Below are 8,381 nucleotides of genomic sequence, written 5' to 3' on the forward strand. Positions count from 1 at the left end.
ATGTATTTACATTAGCTATATTAAAGTGATATTGCAATTTCCCACCACTTTAAAAACATTGCTAGATGTAGACTCAGAGCTAGAGTTATCAGTTAGATTAAGACAAACTAATCTAGTTTCCAGCAGACTGGACTACAGCAATGGGTTTCACATGAACTTTCTGAAAAAGATTTAGTCACAAATCATTTTGCTGCCAGAATAGACCAGTGCCAAGAAAAATGAGCCTATTAATCTAATTCTCAGACCTTCACAATGGCTCCTGGTTAGCTACAGAATTTACTTCCATGTGTTGTTACTTGTTCATAATCAATTGGAGGTTTCGGACAAAAATACATGCCTAATGTGGTGGAGAAGACAAACCTAGCTGGCTTCTTCGATCAGTGGGGTCTGGTGATCTAGTAGTGGCTACAATCAGAACCAAGCATGACAAGGCAGTTTTCGGCTCTGCTACCCACAGCTGGAAGTTATCTTCCAACTTCAGACATCTTAAAATCATGATTAAAAAACACTTTCTCTCTCTTTTTTTAAGTCTCTTTCTTGTCTCAATTAATGCGGTCCATTAAAAAAACAATTTCCCTTTAGCTTTTATTTTTCTTTTTTTGGTTGTTTATGTCCTTATCCCTGCTGGCGTAAAGCACTGTTTAAATTCCGCATGTTTTTAAAATGCGCTGTACAAACAATCGCGCCTCGCCTCTCGGGCCACTAAGCCAAGCTCGAGGCCCAGTCCCATCTGGCCTTCTAGTCTGGCTCCGTCGAGCTGGAGCTAAGTCTACAGGCTGCTCACTACGGCCTCTAATGGGAAAACACGTGACCCAACCTCGGAATGGGAAACATGTTCTCCGTTGCTCATTCACTCAGGCTGTTGAAGGAATGTGTTGTTTTGGTTACCAGGACTACATGTGAGGTTTTATTCCCATTTTATTATCAGTACCACTAGTACTGTTTTTTTCTTTTATTGAATTACCTATTGTATATTTATTGTTCTTTTTTTCAGTCAGTTGTCTGCATGCTAGTAAGTGGCTACTACAGTATAATGTCATTAGGTTCATTTTATTTTACTTGTCAGTGTGAGTTTCAGGACAGTAGTAATGTTTAAGATTTCATCCTGAGTCATGAAAGATTTAGCAGGATGATTCATTCCACTGTTGGACTACATGTCTTTCCATTTATCTAGTTATCAAAAATAAATATAACTTTCATGGAATCTACTTTGGGTTCAAACCTTAGAATTCCTCAGTGATTCGGTCCTATTGGCAGGGTGTGCTCAAAGTTTGAAGCCCACATTCAGAAACCACTAGTCCTCTGTGTTCAGGATCTGTCTGGACCTAGGTGAAAAGCCAACACATTTTCTGGCAAAAAATGCCCTGATCCTGCACGGGGCGGGAGTTGCCGTGGTCAGCCGGGTGGTCCATGCTTCCTTGGCGCGTTCGGAGAGCCCCGTAGCCCTGTTCTTCTGTCAATGTCACCCACCTTACGGAAGTAGGCAACTCAGAAGGGCCTTGTCCCCTAACCTGAGTGAGGAAGGGAGGGCGATTGCCTGCTCCCACCCCTCCAGTGCTCCCTGGCTCCTGTCACTCCCAATCCCTCCCGCCATCCATCTGCACTCGGTGGGGCTCGTGGGATCCCTGGGTGTTGCTGACGTGCACTCCCGCAATAAACAGAGCGAGCAGCGGGACACCAGCCTGGGCCAGGCGCCCGGCCCGAGGGTACGGGAGTCCGCTGCTGCCGCTTCTCCGTGGGGACCCTGGGGTTTGTTAGAGGATGGGGAAACGGGGAAGGGGGACGTCCTGGGAGGGTATAGGTAGGACGAGGGGATGATGGACAACAGTAAGCCCCGGCAGATGCTGCTGCTGCAGCATTGGATGGTGAAAGCTTCCAGCTCTCCAGCCGTAGGATGAGCAAGGACGAAGGGCAGCAAGACTCTGGCATGACGGAGCGGCAGCAGGTGGCACCAGGTGGTACCAGGTGGCAGCACGGTTGGCCAGACGTGGTACTTTTGAAGGGACGGTGTTGTGCAGCAGCACTGTTTTCTGAGATCGACGATAAATTTGCCAAACCTGAATCTGAACACGTTTTACGCCTGGTCTGCTCTCCAGAGTGATCTAATTAAAGTGCTTCAGGGATGAATGTCAGCCTTGCTAAAAATGTCCTATTATTTATCATACAAAGCTTTTAGGTTCAAATGATCTATTTCTAAGGTTAAATGTGCTCAGCACTCCTTTTGGGAATGCATATACCTGTCAGCCATTTTTCTCAAGGTCTCTAGTATGCGAATATTTTTTGTGTAGGTCATTTTTAATGATATGATTAATGATGACAGCGTTAAGTATATCAACCAGACACAGAGTTCCCTGTTCTTACTGTTCTTGCATCCTAATCCTGTGGAACAGACTGTTCCTGAGCTTCTGTTAAAGGCTTGTGATCACACGCAGACGTGGAGCGGAGTCGTCCACGAGCTGGCCTCCTGCAGGGACACAGGCTGTTTAAAGCGATAAAAGGTAGTGGTGGAGGGAAAAGCCGCCTGTTTGGATGGTTGTAAAAAATATTCTGAAGTAGAATAATTCAAACTAGAAAGCGAGCCTTAATACACAAATGCCATCATTTTATTTATTAGTAAGCCTGAGCTTTCACTAATTCAGTTTGAAATCAAGCTTTGGACGGGTTTTAGGAAGGTATATTAAAAGCCCACCATTGAGGTACTGCGATACATCAACTCCCAACGAATCAATACGTTCCTGTCTATGCTATATCCATTCCTCACAATGCATCAAAGCTGACAGAGAAGTGACTCTACCAAACCAAAGTGCAGCTAGGTAGGTCTGTCTGCTGCCACCCCAGAAGACATCTTTATTAACCACACTTTCCAGGTCTGTGGAGACAGAGGCCTCTCTGGAGAACTGAGGTGGAGGAAGTGAGTGCTGGAGAAGGCTACAGAGAACAATCACCGGCGCTGACTTCTTGCAGTTCAAGGGAAACCATATTCAGTTCTGTAGGAGGTTGTACTTTGGGGAACAGGAAATCAGTTTTTAAAACCGTCATTTGTCATGGAGCACAGTTGCGATTAGGACCAATGTATCAAGGTGGGTAAGGCTGGATCAAGTGATTGGTCCATGACAAATGCCTCCCTCTCTTGCCTGCTTTCTAACTGGCGAGCTGTAAAACTGTTTCACTGGTGCTGGGGCTGATGTTTGGTAAGTTAGAAGCACAGGGCGCTTTAAATATTTCTCTTAAACATATGTTAAAAAAAGGGGGGTGGGGTGGGGGTTATCTGTAAAATACATTTCACAGATGTTTATGCTTTTTAAATCTAGTTTTATCACAGGGGGGAGTGGGATTCACTTCTGCTAACACGCAAAAAAAAAAAAAGGTGTGTGATTTATACACTACTCAATGTCATGGGCTCACTGGACTCAGAAATCAGATTTACCGTGTCTTGGATTGCTTACAAAAACGAACAGTTCTGTAAAACAGCAACAGGGGTCGCACTCAATCCTCCGAGCCTTCTAGCGAAAAAATAATATTCTGTCTTTTTTATTCCCCTTCAACATTTAACTGCCTTAAACAGTGGCTGTAACCCCCCCCCCCCCCCCCCCCATCCAGGCAGCCACACCGTCCATCATGTACTGAACACTTAAGGAGCAACAGTGAGGTTAGGGGAGAAGTAAAGACTTTTATTTGTGTTTTGATTTAGTGCTCTGAATCAGGAACAGTTGATGAAATAGGAATGTTGGGGAAGGCTCTGAAAGCATTTCAACACTTCCTCTGGTTGTGTCTGGGCTACTGTATATTTGTCGTGCCTTGGGCAAGCCCTTGGCTCTTCCTGACGTGCTGTTTTCCAGAATTTCCCCCATCTTGCACTCACTGTTTGGCCTGAGTGGGAAGACGGTGGTTGTGCTCTATGCCACATTTCTTCCATCAACCTCTTCCCTCGTTCTCGGATGCCTGCTTTTCCCCCTTTTTCCCCTTTCCCCCGTATTCCACATTGTTAAAACGCTGTAGAACGACGTCAAGGGCCGGTGAGTGTGTGTGTGTGTCTCGACGGAGACACCTCGTCTCTGAGACATGCTCTAATGAGGTGCTCTGATGTCGCAGTGCTTCACCCGTGCTGCGACACTCTCCCTGGTCCACATTACAGACAGCTCCTTCTGGTTACTGTCACTACATTCCAGCCTGTCCACTCAGCTCCCACAGGCCCTTTTTTGGTGGGGTTTGTGTGTGTGTGTGTGTGTGTGTGTGTGTGTGTGTGTGTGTGTTGTTGTTGTTGTGTCGCCCCGCCTTCCTCTGCCACTGCCGTTCCTAATAGGTTTGACTCATTGCTGCAGAAGATGCAGAAGGCCTTGTGGTCCTCCTGGACCACAGCAGAAGTTTTCTGATCTGGCACGTGGCTATCTGACAGGACCTATTTTGCACAGCAGAGGTGAGCTGTCCAGGTCTGCCTGCATTAAACACTCTAGAGGAGAACAACCTTCATCTGACCCCAGCCAGGACCACATCCAGGGAAAAATGGCTTTGCTTCTGGGACACGTGAGATGTACAGGCAGGCGCTCCCCCAAGCTCAGCCTCCCCTACACACCCAAAAAGGATCAAAACTTAAATTTTTCTTAGTCAACTCGGCTCTGAGATTAACCAAATATGCATAGGTTATCTGTAGCCTGAGCACAGGCACGTTTGCCTGGTGGGTGAGAACAAGGCATTTACGTCCCTGCATGTTCAGAAGTGCCCAGACTTTGCTGTGAGCGCAGGTGTGAATGGGCCCAAACAGCGGTGCCAGGCTGCACTTTATACCTGTTCTTTGTTTTCTGTGTCATGGCAACCCAGAGAAAGCACTTAAACACTGCCTGGAAAAACTCCACCATCCAGAATGCCCCCAGAAATGTGCTAGCCGGTTGTTCCGATCTATTAAAATGTTAAAATATGAACTCCCACCAACCAAATCCAAAAAGAAAACAAGTTAAAGCGGTTAAAACATGCTGTTTAAAATACATTGCTTTCAGAGGGGATTCGTCAAATGCTCACTAACAAGATTTTGTTCCAGATTTATATTCATCTTCCACGATCAGAAGTAAGTTCTGCAGGCTGGTAGGCTGATGAAGAACACGTATCGGTGAGAAGAAGATGTTTTATGCAGCTGCATGCATGCCTTTGGTGCTTTGTGTTCAGTGAGGGAAAGTGAGTTTTATCCATACCTCGGTGTATTACTTTAACACGTATGTGTGTGTGTGTGTGTGTGTGTGTGTGTGTGTATGTGCGTGTGTGTGTTAGCAGGGAGGGGCAGAGTGAAGACAGGCGGGGGCCAGAGCGGTGGGAGTAAATGTGAAACACACGTTCTGGCGGGACACGCTGGCTCGGCTGTGCTCTGCCTAAGAGCCAGCGGTGACGCCAGTTCTCCTTCTGCCTCTCCCCCTCTTACTGTCTCTCATTCTCTCATTCTCTCTCCCTCCCTCTCTGTCTCTCTCTCTCCCTGCTCACTCGTAGACCCACAGCCGCAGTTACAAGCCACTCCAGGACACAGCGCGTCCTGCTTTGAGGACGGTTCATCCATCCTCGGAGATCAAAGCCATACAGCAAACATAACACAGTAGTCACGAGTGTTGGTCGGACGCATCCTCTTCTGGGGAGTCTGAGGCCTTACGTGATGATCTCACATGAATGAATCACACACATATGGCAGTCTGGACTGGCAACACAAGGAAAGATTAGGATGTTAATCTTGTGCAGTACATATGTTATTATAAATTAGTGCACATTGCATGCTCAGAATTATCGTGTATACAAAGTGTATACAAAGCGATGTTCTTGTTGATGTCGACTTTTGGTATTGCTGAGCTATTGCGGTCATAGGTTTTCATAAAATACTATGAGGCATGGTTTTGTGGGATAATATATTGACACAGATGACACAGGTTCATTTTGAGGGGCTGATATACATACATTCAGTAACTGCTATACAAATATTACTGAGTACAGAATAAAATGTGTTACAAGATATTTGTTTCCCAAACACAACTGTCCGTACCTCACAACTATCCATAGTTTTGCAGCCTGGGTTAGTGGAGCAGTTTGGTGAGCAGTATTCAGCAGACAGGTGCCCCTGGGGTTGCTTAGGCTATGATGAATATACATCACCATCTGCTCTCAAACTCACGCTTTTCCATCTTTTTTTTTTTTTTTTTTTTATTAATCCGCTGATCCTAAAACCCAAGCAAACCGCATCTACTCCTCCCTACCTTCTGACAGAAACCGCAAAAACATTCAGCTCATCACAGCGACATGCCCTAGTCTCCGAATGTGAATTTCACATTTGATATCTGCCATGAAATTTGGCGTGAACTCGAAGGGGCCCTCCCACCACACCGGTTTCGAGTTCGGCGTCCTGTGGCCGAGGGGTGAGCCAGAGGTGAGTACAAACCCGAGTGTTCAGCTCTGCTTGCCTCCCCGCGCCCATATGCTACCACTCTGTATAAACCAAACAAAGAGTTAACGTGCCACCTCAAACTAACCAGCAGCACAGGCAGGCAGCATTTAGGCTAAACTGCAGTCTTCTTTCCTAGCAAATTGACACGTCTGCGCTTCTACCTCTGCTAGCCAAACGGGACGCTTCTGGGGACTCCTAGCTGTCCCCGCGGACGTCTCATCAGAAAGCAGATCTGTCTTCTTCGCATTTGCGTGTCCCTCCGTCAGCGCTGCCTCGTTCATTACAAAGGCGTGAGTGTGCTTTAGCTAAGCATGTCGCGTTGAGTTTCTCAGCCTCGGTCGGAGAAACTCTCCTGAACTTTCGTTTGGGACCGGTCATTCATGCCCCTCTGGTTGCGTGTACATTAAAGAGTTCAGCCCCCAAACTAGCGCGCATGGCAGTACGGTGTGCTCCGCTACGCCACTATCAGTGTTATTGCTTATTCCCGTACTACCTGTACTGGACCTCTGCGTGGAGGACCTGCGAGAGTACTTTGAGAAGCTTCCCTCAGTGGAGATGGAGAGAGAGAGAATGCTCCTGTTCCTTTCCACCTCAGCCTGAGATCCTTCTCCTGCTAGAATCCAATACACAAGCCTACTAGCAGATTCATTTATTTCAGTAATCCACTGATTAAGTCGTTGCGTTTTCTTTCATTTCGCCATGGGCCGATGAAGCAAAATGCCGTGCTAAATTCCACACGCAATACGGGTTTTTGCGTTTTGTTAGGGTGTTTTTTTTAGGTACTATACTCTAGAGATGACAAAATTGAGAAACTGTGCATGTTGCAAAATGGCAAGACAGTGGAAACACAGTGGGACAGAGAGCTAAACACGCTGCAGACTGTAGAATGCTGTAAAATGTAGAATATTGTAGACTGTAGCATGCTGAAGACTGTACAATGCTGTAGACTGTTAAGGCTCAGGTTAAGCCTTAGGCCCCCCAAAATATGTTTGCCAGTTCCGAGCATAGACCACCAGGGAGGGAATCTGAATCTCACCTCATCTTAATAAAAATAAACTTTTCAAAAGTGAAATATCAGCGATGTATTCTAGCCGTCTATTCTTTAGTTCCCGGGCTCCCGATTCCTCCTGTTGCCATTTTGGTACTGATACCTGCTCGTTCATTCGGCGGAGCCGCCGAGCATCTCGGGGCCCTAAACACCGCACGGTCGCTTGAAGCAACTGGTGATTCAGCCCGCTCATATTGCATCAGGCGCAGAGGCTGTGGTGTCCCCGATAGCCAGCTGGCAGGAGGAAGAACCTGCAGACAGCGGACCTCTCCTGGGGCTCAGCCAGGCAGAGTGATTGATAGAGACACCGGGACACTAATATCTGTCTGGACGGGCCCGGGTGCCGAGGCTTATACTGGGGGGTTATTCTGCAAAGCTACTACTCCCTAATGACATCGCTGCGTCTCAGAATATGAGCAGATCATAGCATAACAGCAAAAGAATCATCCCGATACACCCAGAACAGCGGGCAACATACAGCTACCTGTATGTAGCTCTTAATTATGCAATTCAACCACAAATGCATGCTACATAGGGATGCATGGTGTGACCTGTAGTGACGAGCAATAGTGTATACATTGTTCTGTGTTATTCCTTTATTTTCAGAATGAATGTCTTATATATTCGAAAAAAAAGAACAGCTGGAAAAGCTAAAGCAAGCTGTGGGTACCGGAGGTTGCCAGTAAGATTCTGTACTACTGATTCTTGGCTGTCTGAATATTTAATAGATCTGAGCCAATGGCTTTTTGTCTCGATTTAAAGATAAATGATATGTATTTCGGGAAATAACTAATGAATATATCTGTAGCCTGCTCATCTCTGTAGAGGACAGGGGAAGAGACGAATGATCAGGGAGGGAGGGGGAAATCGCTTCCACGGTGCACTTTGCAGTCCGTCTAGAAGGGGAGGGGGAAGGAG

This window comes from Electrophorus electricus, chromosome 6 (genome assembly GCF_013358815.1).
Source record: "Electrophorus electricus isolate fEleEle1 chromosome 6, fEleEle1.pri, whole genome shotgun sequence".
NCBI classification, from domain to species: Eukaryota; Metazoa; Chordata; class Actinopteri; order Gymnotiformes; family Gymnotidae; genus Electrophorus; species Electrophorus electricus.